This window comes from Monodon monoceros, unplaced genomic scaffold (genome assembly GCF_005190385.1).
Source record: "Monodon monoceros isolate NGI ecotype Baffin Bay Population unplaced genomic scaffold, NGI_Narwhal_1 Super_Scaffold_11, whole genome shotgun sequence".
In the NCBI taxonomy this organism is placed as follows: Eukaryota; Metazoa; Chordata; class Mammalia; order Artiodactyla; family Monodontidae; genus Monodon; species Monodon monoceros.
Genome location: NW_021703767.1, coordinates 107407485 through 107423244, shown reverse-complemented (window position 1 = coordinate 107423244; position 15760 = coordinate 107407485).

Below are 15760 nucleotides of genomic sequence, written 5' to 3'. Positions count from 1 at the left end.
ACTATATACCTGACCTGTCAGATTCCACAGGTTAAGGGCTCAGTCCCTCAAAACTGCCCCCCAAGTCAGACACCAATTGCAAGTCCAGGTTGTCACCCGCACTTCTGACTGACTGGCTATAAATTGGAGGTTCCCGCGACCCGCTTCTAGGGTTGAATTAATTTGCTAGAGCAGCTCACAGAACTCAGGAAATCAGCTTACTCCCTAGTTTATCTTTTTTTTTTTTTTTTTTACAAAAGATATTAGAGGGTAAGAATTGAACAGCCAGATAAAGAGACACAGGGATCGAAGTCTAGCACACAGGAGCTTCTATCCCAATAGACTCTGGGGCCCAGCACGTGAAAGCATTCTGGTTCACCAACCTGGAAGCTTTTACAACCTTCCTTTTGGGTTTTTAATGGAGGCTCCATTGTACAGGCATAGTTGATTAAATCATTGGCCACTGGTGATTGATTCAACTTCTAGCCCCTCTTCCCTCCCCAAAGGTCAGGGGGGTGGGAATGAAAGGTCCGACCCTCTAATCAGGCTTGGTTCCCCTGGCAACCAGCCCCCATCCTTACATTACCAAGGGGCTTTCCAAAAGTAATCTCATTAACATAACAAAGGACACCCTTATTACTCTCAACACTTTAGGAAATCCCGTGGGTTTTAGAAGCTGCCTGCAGGAACAATGGACAAAGACCAAATATACATTTCTCATTAAAGTCACAATGTCACAGGTGTAATGAAAAAAGCCTTACCATTTAGAAAGAAAGGTGCCCTTTTGTAGAGAATGCTGGGGAATGTTGGCCCTTAGACTTGTTCAGGCCCCTTCTCCCACCCACCAAACACACACCTTGACATTGACAGATGTTTTCCAGCTCTTTTGTTTTGGTTTTTTTAATATAAAGATAAGGTCTTGAGAATTCTAAATTCGCACTTTACTGTGGAATTGATTTTGAAACCAATTGAGACATTAAAATACTTGAGGGACAAGAATTTGTCTTAGAGCTTGAAGCTTTTATTTTCCAAGATAAATATTTTCCTTTTTTAGGAAATGCTGATTAGCCTGTGTAAGTCAGAGACTATTTCTGAAGCAGACAGAAAATCCTGTTTCTTTTGTGCCTAAGGGAATTTATAAAGTCACTCACTTCTTTATGAAAATGATACAGATCTGCAGAAAATATATTATCTTAATATCCACTGATAGAAGCCATAATACTTTAACTCTCAAAACTCCCCCTGGAATCTTCTAAATGTGAGACTTATCACACATGCATCATCCATGCAGCACTGCAGGGCACAATAAAAATTAAGATTTGCACTAGAAATCAGTTTTCTTTAGTTACACATTTAACCTAAGCACTATGGCAACAGAACATAAGATAAAGTAGGTCATGAATTTCAATTGGAATGGCTTAGTTGATAGAAAAGCTCAGTTGTAATTTGTTGCTCATTTTTTAGGAGTCTTTACATAAAAATCCTTCCATTTCACACACCCCTGCCAATGTAATCTAACAACAACCTCGTAGATAAAAATCATAAGACCAAATTCTTGAATGGGACTCATTCAATCTCAGTAGTTATTTGGTTTGCCACTTAACTAGTAGTGTCCATCTCCATACTCATAAATAGATGAGGAAGGGAATTCCAGGTAAAAGGAATAGCTTTATGAGTGCACAGTCCTGCAAGTGTACAGTATACAACTTGAGATCATTTGGAGGATGATCAAAATCAGACACGAGGGGCTTCCCTGGTGGCGCAGTGGTTGAGAGTCCGCCTGCCGATGCAGGGGACACGGGTTCGTGCCCCGGTCCGGGAAGATCCCACATGCTGCAGAGCGGCTGGGCCCGTGAGCCATGGCCGCTGAGCCTGCGCGTCCGGAGCCTGTGCTCCGCAACGGGAGAGGCCACAACAGTGAGAGGCCCGCGTACCGCAAAAAAAAAAAAAAAAAAAAAAAAAAAACCAGACACGATAAGAGGATTTAAAAAAGGATATGTTTCTGTCACTGTAAGCCTAATGGAATCATAGGTGGTCTCCTAGGAACCTAGCTGGACACCTACACCAGCTACGTAGGCTATTTTTATCCAAGAAATAAAATGAAATTAAGTTCTAATCTCTTTTATAGTATATTCTGATTCCATCTTTCTTTGCTTCTGGGGTAAATATGTCCCTTGGTCTTACGGACCCATATTTTAAAATTCCAACTCCTCTAGGACCTTTCTGTACTAAATATTCTTTCTGCTTTTCCATCTCTTCCACGCATAGAGCTTATAGGTCTCTAGAGTACGAAAGATCTGTCTGTTTAATCTGCCAGAATAATACCTGTGTGATCTTGGGCAAATTACTTACCTTCTCTAATCCTCACTTTCCTCTCAATGTTGCCATGTGCATTAAATGAAACAATATGAAGCCCTATCTGGAGCAGAGTAAGCTCTCAGTGGCAGTAGTTATTCTTCTTCCCCTTCTCTTCTGTCTAGACGTGTTGCTTCCTACTCTACTTATAATGTGCTCAGCAGCCTTCTCACCTCCTGCACACACACACACTCACATGTGCACTCTGGCAAGCACACACTTTCCCTCAACTCTTTCACATGCTTAAACTCTCCACCTGCTCTTCACCGCCAAAGAAAGAAGAGTCTGCTCCGACTCACTCAGTCCCTTACTTCCCACTCATTCCTAACCACACTGCAACCTGAATTATACTTCTGCCTCTCTTCCATATCTGCCCCAGCAACAGTCTACTAAATTGCCAAAGCCAAACAATGTTCCTCAGCTTTTAACCACCTCACCTATCTTCAGCATTTAGTACCATTGGACATCTCATCTTCTCGAAAGTTTCTCTTCTCTAGTCTCCAGTCAGCTGCCCTGACTACCCTGACCCTCCCTGCTTCTTGCGTAGGTTTGCCCACTCAGGCAGCTATGAGTGAGTCAAGGGGTAAAATCATAGTGGCTTTGATCAGAGGCCTCAAAAAGTAGAACCACGCTGGCAATAATTTTGGCAAAATGGAGATAACTTTTGCAGATAAGTCTTAAACTCAGTGTTGCTCCCTAATCAACAAAAACTGAGGAGATTTTTAAACTGCTTCATACCCCAGCAACACAGAACAAAGTGAAGGGAAACCAGCAAATGTGCCCAGAGCTTTACAGTAAGCACATCAGAGAATATCCTTCCTCATCTTTTCCTACACAGATCTATGCATTAGCTGGCAGGAGCAGAAATATCTAAAACTACATGCACAACTACTGAACTGCATGTGTTTAAAGTCTGAGCTGCAATCAGTTACAGATAGTTGAGATTCTTCTACAATTATTTTTAAATTCCTTGATCCAAAGAGGTCTTCATTTTGCTGTATATCAGTTGTGAATCTCATACAGATGAATGTCAAGAGATGGTGCAGAATCAGATAATTAACAAAGAAAGGAACTAAAACAAGGAACTGAAACTTTTCCCTTACCACCTTTTGCAAGGGTTTCACAGATTCGCAGCTAAGAAGTCATTAGAGTTAATGCAGAAATCATGATGTATATTACCTCAGTGTGTCGTATACATATTGGTTAACAGCACAGGTCCTAGAATAAGATTGCCTGGGTTCACATCCCACTTCCACCACTTATTGGTTGTGTGAAGGTGAAGTTATCGCATATCTCTTTCTAAGACTTTGTTTTGCTAATCTATTAATCAGGGGAAATGATGATACTTTTTTCTGATGGATTTTGAAAAGATTAAATGACAAAAATGTATGTAAACTATTTAGCTTGCATTCAAAATATGTTACGTAAATCTTCCGCTTTCTTTTGCTACATTTTCTGCTTTAGCTCCTCTCTGAGAAATTCAGCTTTAATTATTTGTAAATATACAAGCGTGTGTGTGTGTGTGTTTGTGTGTGTGTTGTTTAGCTAAATTGGAAGATAAAGCGGGGGAAACTTGGCCTCAAGAAGACAGTCACCCCTGGTGGAAGATTACAAGGCCTGTCTCTACCCAGAGTAGAAATTGACCGCAATCCACTTCTTCCTTAAACAGAGGCAGAGGGGACTTCTGCCCCTGACCTGGAGAAAGGAGGAAAGGTGTGGGGCATCCTACATCAAAGGGGTAGGAGAGAGGGCGAGTTGCCTTCTCAAATCTATTCTCCACCAGAGTAACATTTTACTGTTTTATTATGATTATAAAATAATTCTGATTCTGAAAGCTGGAAAACACAAACACACATTAACGAAGAAACCAAAAATGAACCCTGATCTCATAGGTCAGAGGTAACTTCTATTAATATTTTGAAGCAATTTCTTTAGTCATTTCCTATGCATCTATTTGCACATCTATAATTAACATAATTGAGATCAGTGATATATATAGTTTTGTCTACCTTTCCAATTGTTCCATTATGAGCATTTTTCAATGTTACTGAAATATCTTCAAAACTTTCTTTCCAATGACTACAAAATTGTCCTTTGGATGAATGTACTACAATTTATGTATTTATTTTAATAACTTATTGTTTTCTAATGACAAAATAATTGTATGTCCATTTATACACTTAGAAAATATAATATATAAATCACCCATAATCTTATCACTCAGATATAACCACTGTTAATATTTTGATAAATTTCTTTCTAGTAGTTTTCTATAACTAGCTGTTATTACATACTTAACTAATTGAGGTCATATATTACAAGTATTTTCCCATGTCATTAAAAATGCTCTGGAAATTTTTAGTGCCTGTAAGTAATAAATGATATATGTCTGATCTCACTCTCTTACTGGTAGGGAGGAAAGAAATTTCCAGCCAACAAGGATAGAAAATGTCCACAAATAGAGGGAAAAGGATTGTCTAGGGCCATGCCCTCTAAGTCAAGAGTTTCTCTAGAAAGAGTCCAGACTTCCTTGGCATGTGAAGGCTGAACAGTTGCTTCCAAAAACCAAGTTGCCAAATCCAGCGTAGGGTAACTGTTTGAGTCAGAACTCCGTCGGTTACAAGCAACAGAGCCCTTTCTCAAACAAGCTTAAGAAAAAATCAACAACAGAAACAAACAAATAATAGGGATAAGGGAAAAAGGAAGGGAGGGAGGAATGGGAGAAGTTTATTAACTGAGGAAAATAAAAAGTTCTGTCACTGCTGAATTCAGAGGCTCAAACAATGTCTTTAGAACTTATTTGTCATCTCTCATCTCTCTTCACCTGTGTTGGTATCATCCTCTCCAATGTGGACAATATGGACATTTTCCTGAAAGAAAGCTATCCATATGACTCTCTGGCTTATATCTTTATAGCTCTTGATCCCAGAGGAGGAGATAGCAGTTTTCCTGATGGCTTCTGAAGAAATATCAGTGGGGCTCGTGGTTGCCTAAGCTGAATGACTCACTGGGTCAGAGAGATGGAGTATCCATTGGCAAAGCTGGCGTCTGGGAACCACACTTAGCGGGATGCAGGAGGGCCAGTTCTACTGAACTGCGTGGTACGAGGAGTAGGGTTCTCTCAACAAGAAAGAAATGCCAGCAGAGTCATGTCCAAGCTAGTAAGAGGTCGATGGTCACATCATCACAGGCAGCAGGATCAGGAGAGGACAGAGAGGAGGAGGCTGGGGGTGAGTCGGGGCCTGACCGGCCAGGTGCCCTCCACCCACTCAGGAGGAGGTGAGGCCCGCAGTGGCGACGGGACACATGGATGCACTTCCATGTATTTAACCATTCGCATGTTGTTAACCGTTTAGCTTGTTCCAGTTCTTTTTTTATCAGTTACTCTGCTAAGAAATACTTTCTTTTTACATTTACTTTACAACATTTCTTCACCTATGACTGTAAAATAAACATATGTTCATGATAAAATGCAGAAGGCTAAATAAATACCTATATTTCTACTACCCAGGGGGCAACCAGATTATGTGTGTGTTGTGTGTATATACACATGCACATACAAACATATATGTACACATATACACAATTGATGGCATACTTCAAATAGAATTTTCATTCCTGATTTTTAGTTAACACTGAATTAGAAACATGTTATTAAATATTCTTTGATATCAGAATTCTGATAGTATATGATATTTCGTCATATAAATTATCAAAAATTTTAGCCATTTCTTGGTTTGGGGACACTTAGGTCATACCTATTTTTTCACTATTATAAGCAAACCTATATTTGGTATAAATATGTGTCTGCATCTCTGATTATTTCTTTGGCATAGAGTCCTAGAAGTGGAGACACAGGGCTAAACTATGTGAACACCCTTATGAATACAGTCACACAGACTGGCCTAGGGTCGGCTATATCAAGTTTGACGGAGAAGGGAAACGAGGGCATTCTGTGTGGCCCAAGACAATCAGAATGGGGATGGTGGGATGCCGAGAAGAACTAAGCTGACCGTGAGGGCTGTAACTCTGACCTCATGGGGAAAAAAACAAGGTTTGTTTATGTTGCCATTTCACAAGATCAAATCTTAACATAGCCGCATTGGGAGTTTCACATTTTAACTTACACAGCTGTTCCTAGTGGACTGACCCACAGAAAAACAAGCCCTGCTTTACCCCTGACTTCCACTTCACTTCTCCTCTGAGTTGAGCCCACCTGCTTCCAGCCCCTCAAGCCGTCCCAGAGAGAATGATCTCCACCCAGGAATGCGGGTAGAACAAACTGGAGAAGCTTATTTGCCAGAAATGGGCCACACAAGAGTTTTTTTCACAAAACAGTCAGAGGGAGGGGCTCCACTTCCCAGAGGACTCTACAAACTCTGCTCTGTGCGAAGCGAGGGGGAACAGGGTGGGGGAGGAACAGAGAATTCTCCAGCAACCTGGAGCAGCCTGGCAGGGCTGGCAGTTAGGGGCGGGAGTCCTGACAGCCAACTGCAACTGCGAAAGGAGCGTGGAGGTGGAGAAGGACCACTTCGTGGACCAGGGTGAGTAGCAGTAATTTTATTTTTAGGGGCCGCCATGAATACAGATTTTTGGAGAAAAGAACTATGGCCAGGGAGAATTTCTGGGATGCTTTCTGCAAGGTGCCATGTATTTGGTCTGGTTCTTTAAAAAAACACCCACAGCAGAGATATGAGTTCATCTTTAAGGCTGCCAGACAGTCATGTTTCTTTTGAGTGTGACTCTGTACAGATGCTGGGCCACACGAAACCTGGGAAGAAACTTTTAAAAGCAACCAAAATATGAACCACCATATCCTCCTTAGAGGCACTCACCACGTTTTATACAGGGTCTGTAAAGTTCGTTCACTCTACTCTTTTCCTCTCTGATCCTCCACCCAAATGTTTGATACTTTCTATTTTATGATGGGATTGACATGCCATGTGGCTGTGGAAGAGGTATTCCGAGGTAAGTTGTGGTCTTCTCGGCTCTGTAATTTTCTTTCCTCACCTTACCACATTCTGCTAACTGATCACAGCTTATTATTATTGCAAGGGCCTTGCTTTACTTGCCCTTGTGTACTCCGTACCCTGGATCCAGAGCTTTACACCTCGTGTTGTAAAATGCATACTCGCTAAGTTATAGTGAAGGCAAGGAGTAACTCTTCCATGATTAAAGAAATCTGCTTTGTCTTCATTTATTCATCAAATCAACACACATGGATTAAGGATTTAATAGAGGAAAACCTCCTTTCTTCACTCTGTTATATAAACTGCTTTTCTTTTCTCCTTCAAGAATGTGACTTTTCATCTGTGGATGATTTTAAAATGGGCTCTAAGCAAAGCACATCCTGGAATGAAGAAGAAAGCAGTTTCTTTTTTTTTCTTTTTTTTTTTAAAGCAGTTTCTTTTTGATAAAGACCTGGCTTCTGTTGTCAAAGGGCAGAAGAGGTCAGGCAGTATCCTCCCTTTCTAAAGAGTAAGGCACCTTTTTTGTATTGAGATGTTTAAAATTCTTTAATCAAGAAGTGCTCCGGCCTGATAATTAAGGGATGTGTTTGGCTTAGTTTATCTTTTCTGAGGATGAAAGGAGAAAAGAACTGTGGTTTGGGAAGAGGGAGGAGGCCTTCTTACGACACTAGCCACAAGACAGAAAACGGTCTCGGGACCAAGATAGGCCAGAACGGCCTCATCAAAGCAACAGGGGTGGCAAAGGAAAACGGACAGGGGTTTTAGGAGTTAACCACGCGTGGGTGCTCTGCTACCCCACGCTGAGAAGCCAGATGGAGCAGAAGGAAGGGAAGAGAGGAGTTTGTGGTCTCCAAGTAACTCTTAGTCCCCTTTCACCACATGGGCTTCTGGCCTGGAAACTGGCTTGCAGACATTTTCTCTGCTGGTCTCTCAGGCACGGGTCACCAGTGAGCGAGGGAGGGACGGTTGTAGGGGGGAGAGCGTCGAGTGACCAACCCTCCAGGTTTGTCCGGGACACTAGGTTTTCTGTTGACAGTCTTGCATCCTGGGAAACCCTTCAGTTCCTTGCAAAACTGGACACTTGGTTATCCTACTCACCAACCTGGAGTCGTCTCATGGAAAAATCAGGTATTCACGGATTCACGAAAACTTACTTTTTTTTTCACAATTTCAAAATGTTCAGATTGCATGTCCACAAATACCGAGTCACTCAGTCATAAAACCAGAAAGCCAGCGAGTATTGGATTAGACCGAATGTGGGAAGTGGGGAGATTTGTGCAACAGATTTGTAAACAACTCACTGCGAATGTAGGGGAGGGAGATGCTAATGTTTTTAAGCAGCAAACAATGGTAAAAATGTAGAGGATTTAATTTTTATTCATTTGAAATATGTAGAAATGCTGTTGATTTTCTCTTTATTATTATGTTTTATATCAATATAAGAGTTTTGTTTGTTCTTTGTTTTGGATTCAGAGAATGTAACTATTCACAAGGGATGTCATTGGTCTTAGCTGTTTATCTCTGAATCCTCCCAACAGCGGGGTTTGAAGAACGTAAACCTCATGCTTAGGGAAGTACTGTTTCCACATTTCTTAATGTTCTGCTGAAAACCATCGGCTTCACGTACCGCTGATGGTACAAGTCAGGGTCGCTACCCTAAAGCAGGCGCTCAACCTTGCGAGTCCTCTCCATGCTCCAAATGCTGATCTCGTCACCCACCCACCCCCTTCTTTTTCCTCTTAGTGATTCACAAAGAGCATGGGCTTCATTAGAAGGCTTCCATCCTGCCAGCAGAACCTCAATCCTGACCCCGTCCACATTTCTTTCTCTCCCTTTCTCCTGCCGTAATAAAGGAATTGCTTTGTTTCTAAGTCACTGGCCTCTACTTTGCTGACTCCATCCTCACCTCCCTCCCAGGAGCTCCCATGTCAATCACCATCACCTCTGCTTCCATATCTTCAGCTGCCCCTTCTCTATGGCTCCATCCTTCAGCGTTTCACATGCTGAATTTACTCCCATCTTTAAAAGAAATTATTTTCCTATCCCAATTGTTCTCAGCGCTAGCTACTCATTAGAATCACCTGGGAAGCTTTAAAACTTTACTGTGCCCAGGCTGCACCTCAGAACAATTAAGTCAGAATTGGCAGGGGTGGGACCCAGGTGTCAGAATTTATTTTGCAAGCTCCCCAGGTGATTCCAGTGTGTAGCCAGGATTAAGAAACACTGATCCAACCTACCTAACCGTCCAGCTACCCCCAGCTGTGCTCATTCACTGTCAAACTCGACTTGCTACTCCTTTCCCCGACCCCTCATTCATGCCTCTACCAGTGTGACCCTGCACGCCCCCTTCACCCGCCAAGGCATCAAGGTCACTGAAGGGCTTCTCATTGCTAAATCCCACACTCTGACCCAGCAGCCTTGACCTGTTGGCCATCCCTTCCTTCTTGAAGCATTCCTGTCCCCTGGTTCCCACACTGCCCTCTCCTATCTTTCTCCTTATCCCCCTTGCCTTCCAATTTCCTGGTCTCCCTCTCCTCAGATTCCCTCCTTATCCCTTTCTCTGCCCGCTCTTTTTGGGCCGTCTCATCCACTCTCTTGGCTTTTATTGCCACCCAATGTCGAGGACTCTCAAAGAGCCTACCCAGCTTTCTGGACACCCCTATCCTACCTCCTGCTGCCTCCTGCACAGCTCCACCCGGAGCTCTCAGGAGCACCCTCCAATTAAATGCCAAGACTGAACGCATCATCTCACCCCGTACTCCCAAACGTGTTCTTTCTTCATTGTTTCCTACTTCTATTTACATCCAGTTGCCCCAGTAATGTGGGTATTGCCCTTGCTCTTGGAAACCTCTCATGCAGTCGTTCAATTCCAGTTTGTGCTACCTCCTAAGTCATTTTAATTCAGCTGTCTTTTAAAATGCTACTCCTCTAGGAGGGCTTCTCTGATGCCTAGACTAGGTTTGGCTCCCTGCTATGTGCTTTGAGAGCACGTGATCCTTGCCCTAGCATAACACTCAGCAAAACCTATAGGAACTGCTTAATGCCTGACTTCCACCGAGGACAGGAAGGTGCTAGGGACTCAGCAACACAGTCTTTACCCACAAGCATCTTAGAGTCTAGAGAAGAAAATGGACCATTGTAATAGACACAGAAAAATGCACAAGTATGTGTAGGGCTCTCAACAGTCTGTATAAGGATTGCTTGACTATTCATAGATGGCTTGAGGGGTCCAGCCGAAGAAGGGCTGTGGAGCAGGTGGGGCCCCTCCTGGCTTCAGTCTAGCACCTCACTGATAAGTAGGTCTACTGAATTGATTCCAAGTGAATTCTTTTGGAAAGAATAGAATAAATTGCATGTATCTTCATTTAGAAATGCTGACTCTAATGGTTAAGAATATTGTATTGTATATTTGAAAGTTGCTGAGAGAGTAGATCTTAAAATTTCTTATCACAAGAAAAAAATTGTTATGTGGGGTGATGGATGTTAACTAAACTTATTGTGGTCATCATTTCCCAATATATACATAAATCATTATGTTGTACACCTAGAATTAATATAGTGTTATATGTCAATTATATTTCATTAAAGAAAAAAAGGGAAGAAAAAAAGAGATGCTGACTAATTCTGAAGCTCTTAGACCTAAGTATGGTCTGAAAATCTAAGCATTTTAATTCTCTAAACTATTCTGAAATAAACAATCTTACTAAAAAGGCTTGGTATACCTTTGCAAAATCTATTATGTATTTATAAATACGATGGGCATATTAAATATTTGAAAATGTATTATAAGTTATTGTATGGCACCCCAAATTCAACCTACTTTCCCTTCCTAAAAAGAATCATGCAGCTGTTAGTTCATTTAAGGAAGCCTGTCCTCCAGTTCTCTTGCACTATATGCACTAAGGAGGCGTGATTCATGTGTGGTGATAGCTGTGGAGAAAAGATCAAATTTGGTCATCTTGCAGCTGATTGAAATTTTGTGACCTTTCAGGTGTTTGTTTTCAAAGAGGGCAATGCCAAAAAAAATAAAAATAAAGTTCTAAAGTCTGTTTTTCTTACGCTTTTTATTAAACTACAGTTTCTGAAATCTAAAATAAGTTCCAATTACCAGTTCTCTACGAGAGCCCTGTTTTCCACAGGGCTCCTATGTGGCTTTTAGGAATTCCCAGGGTTAATAATTTGTCTTCGCGCCAAACCCCTGGCTTCATTTTCCTTTGCCCATCTGCACATTTTGCATGCATACAGGCTGTTGGTGTGCATATGTATCCAAGCCTTTGCATATGGAATGAGTATGCTTTCAAAAAGCAGGCCCATAAAAGTTCTAAAGCAGGCAGTGAGTTACTTGGAGGCGGTCCAGCCGCACGCTGCAGATGGCGCTACTGCGATGGAGTAGGGGGAGTTCGTAGCTCGGATCAAACCTCCCCAACGAACCTCTGCGCTCTCCAGCGGGAGGTGCGGGCTCTGTGCGCTTACTCTTTGTGAGGGGCTTCCGCACAGCACTAAGTATGAAATTAATGGAGGAAAATGCAAGGCTCTTTGTAATGAATGCAGAACAACGTCTGCACGCCTTTGTTTGCAACTTGGAGGAAAAAAATGGTCTAAAGGCTGAAACCAGTGTCAGTATTTGATAATAATGAGGAATAGTTACAGTGATCATCAAACCCTCTAACTTGCTATAAAAGAGGAAACTGCAGGGCTTCCCTGGTGGCGCAGTGGTTGAGAGTCCGCCTGCCGATGGAGGGGACAAGGGTTCGTGCCCCGGGGTCCGGGAAGATCCCACATGCCGCAGAACGGCTGGGCCCGTGAGCCATGGCCGCTGAGCCTGTGCGTCCGGACCCTGTGCTCCGCAACGGGAGAGGCCACAACAGTGAGAGGCCCGCGTACCGCTAAAAAAAAAAAAAAAAAGAGGAAACCACAATGGGCTGATTACGATCTTGGGGGTGTCTCAATATCTTTTTCACTTAGTTCCACAGAAAGCCAATTGTCTAGTGAAAGTAATGGTTTATATAGATTTAAGTCATGTTACTGCCAGAGGAGGCTGCTAGATGGGAAAGGAGAGCAGAGAGAGTATATTTGATCTAAGAAAGAATATTTAAAACATGAGGTCAGAATAGCTGGGGAGCGTTTGGAATGTCTAATTCTGAATTCAGGGTGTTTTACACCTAAGTTTGTACTAAGTTAAAGTTTGCAATAAAGGCTGTGATCGAGAACACAATAAACGGCACCAGCCCCTGACTGGTTTTGACCCTGAGCTCCAACCACAAAGCCCTTGTATCTGGGGATAGTGGCTGACAGCTCAGCTCAGGCCTGAAAGCTAGAGGAAAGGGACAGAAGTGATTTATTTTTGAAGATTCTTGTTCCATTATCTTGCTCTCCACAGTACCTGGCACAGCTCTTCATACATAGTTGGCACCCCAAATATTTGTTGAGCTGAAATGATTGGCTACCAACTGAACAAGCACAAAAAGGGCAGGGTGTGCAGGACAGGACAATACTGAGCTGAGCTTGTGCAGTTGCGAGAGAATTGCCTTAAAGAGTTCGGAGTGGAGGGGGGACTTCCCTGGCGGCCTAGTGGTTAAGACTCAGCGCTCCACCGCAGGGGGGGGGGTTGGAACTAAGATCCCACGTGCCCTGAGGTGTCCCAAAAGGGAAAAAAAAAAAAAAGTTCAGGGGGACCTCTGAGGGAGGGAAAGAGGAAGGGGAAGTGGCTGATGTGCCTTACCATAAATCTTTTGATGGGCTGAAAACACAAATGCCTTGATTCTCAGACAATGCAAAGCAATGAAAATCAAACACTATGTAAACCATTTACAAGGAAAGGTGGAGTTTGCTTAGGAAGGACAATTTGGGAGTTATCATGTTTTCCGTTTATACAGAAATCCATTCCTGGAATAGCTATTCTCCTTAGCAGGTGTCCCTCTGGTCCCTCATTAGGCATGGCCAGGGGGTGGGCCATGAAGTGGCTGTACCCTGAGTGCCTTCTTCAACATGTGGCTTCCTCAAGTGAATTTTTCAAAGTACTATGTTGACTGGACAATGGTTAAAACTATGGTGAGGGCTACCCTGGTGGCGCAGTGGTTGAGAGTCCGCCTGCCGATGTAGGGGACGCGGGTTAGTGCCCCAGTCCGGGAAAGATCCCACATGCTGCGGAGCGGCTAGGCCCGTGAGCCATGGCCGCTGAGCCTGCGCGTCCAGAGCCTGTGTTCTGCAGCGGGAGAGGCCACAACGGTGAGAGGCCCGCGTACCGCAAAAAAAAAAATCTGGTGAAATAACTTCAGAGGAAGCACATTGAACACAAGAGAAGATCTAGTCACCCCCACTCTGAAACATCAGCAGACAGACTGGTAGAAAAGGTAATCAAAAGATAACACATAGGGCTTCCCTGGTGGCGCAGTGGTTGAGAGTCCGCCTGCCAATGCAGGGGACATGGGTTCGTGCCCTGGTCCAAGAAGATCCCACATGCCGCGGAGCGGCTGGGCCCGTGAGCCATGGCCGCTGAGCCTGCGCGTCCGGAGACTGTGCTCTGCAACGGGAGAGGCCACAACAGTGAGAGGCCCACGTACCGCAAAAAAAAAAAAAAAAAAAAGATATAAAAGATAACACATATACACTGTTCTTTGAAAACCATTTTGGAGAGTCATCTGTTATTTAAAAATGAAGGCTAGGGCTTCCCTGGTGGTGCAGTGGTTAAGAATCCGCCTGCCAATGCAGGGGACACAGATTTGAGCCCTGGGCTGGGAAGATCCCACATGCCGCAGAGCCACTAAGCCCGTGCACCACAGCTACTGAACCTGTGTGCTAGAGTCCCCAAGCCACAACTACTGAGCCCAGGTGCCATAACTACTGAAGCCCGCATGCCTGGAGCCCGTGCTCTGCAACAAGAGAAACCACTGCAATGAGAAGCCCGTGCACCACAAAAAAGAGTAGCCCCCGCTCGCCACAACTAGAGAAAGCCCGCGTGCAGCAACAAAGACCCAACACAGCCAAAAATAAATAATTTTTTTAAAAAAATGAAGGCTAATGAAAACGTTTATATTAAACCTATTTCTAAGTTATTAATACCAGCTTTTAGGGGCTGTTAGAGGCTGACTACTATTCAGAGGGCAGCAAGAGCTGAGGGAGTAGATGAGGTTGTCCAGGCGAGGGTGTAGAGAGAGGAGCTGAGGGCCTGGAGAGACAAGGTGAGCACGTAGATTTTGGAGAAGTGCAAAGTGGAGAGCCTCACAGGAGACAGAACAACCAGCCAGAGATGATGGGAGGAAAACCAGGAGAGATCCCTGGGTGATGTAGACACCGAGAGAGTGTTTCCAGAAAGAAGGAGTGACTGTTAATAAATGATATTAATGAGCTTTGTAGATTTACTCCATGATAGAATTTTTGCTTGCTACTCAAGCTTCAGAGAGTTCTGCACCTCCCTAGATATTTCTGGGGTTAGCGATCCAGAAACATATGTAACCTACCCAGGTACTTTATATAAGTGTTGAATAAGTTTCCCATGGTCATGCTTCCTGAACCAAATACTGAGCCACATGAGCTGACAGAGGGGCAAAATATTTGACGTCAGGTTGCTCTGGAAAACTGTGAGTGAGACAGCTGTGGGTGTCTCCTCCCGGCCTTTCCTTTGAGCACTGAGGAATCACAATTAGAATGTCTTCATGTGAAGCCTCTCCACCCCTCAGTAATTTTTACTGTCTAAATAAAGATGTTTTCCAAGACCTTTACACCTTTTTCAAAACAAGGATTATCAGGAGTATTTCTGCTCTAAAAGTAGTACTCATTAGAGAACATTCTCATTACATAAAATACAAGAAATTAGAGAAAATCACCCATTATACAGGGATCTAGTCTCTTAACATTTTTAAGCATGTTTTTTCTCCATCTTTTTTTCTACGCCTTTAAAATTTTGACAGTTCTGAATACTTTTTATACTCATGTGTTGTTTTTTCTCCATTTGATATAATACAGTTTCCCACTTTAAAGGCCTCATAAAGATTATTTGTAATAGTTACATTACATAATTTAATTAACAAGGCCCCTATGGTTAAACATTTGTATGAATTTCTAATTTTTATTATTATTAAAAACTCTGCCTCTAACACATTTATTTTTAATGCTTTTACAATTTTTCACAACATTTGTTATGTGTGGTAGAACAGATATTTAATTTAACAGATTAAGAAATATAGGTGTTCTTGAGGCTACTGATTTATTTTGCTAAATTGCGTTCTAAGTTGGGTCCCAGTAGTCTTTATTGTAAGTACAGGCTTTAGAGTCGGATCTGGGTTGAATCTTGACTCCAGGGGCTGCAGTGAGACCCTTAGAGACGCTCACCAATGGCAAGGGTGCCACCAGCCCAAGCCCCCAACAAGTAACTCAAAATAAATTCAATACCCAGCTGAAAATATATTGTGAGGAAGGCTAAGGAATAGATATTTCCCTGTGATGACTACCTTTAA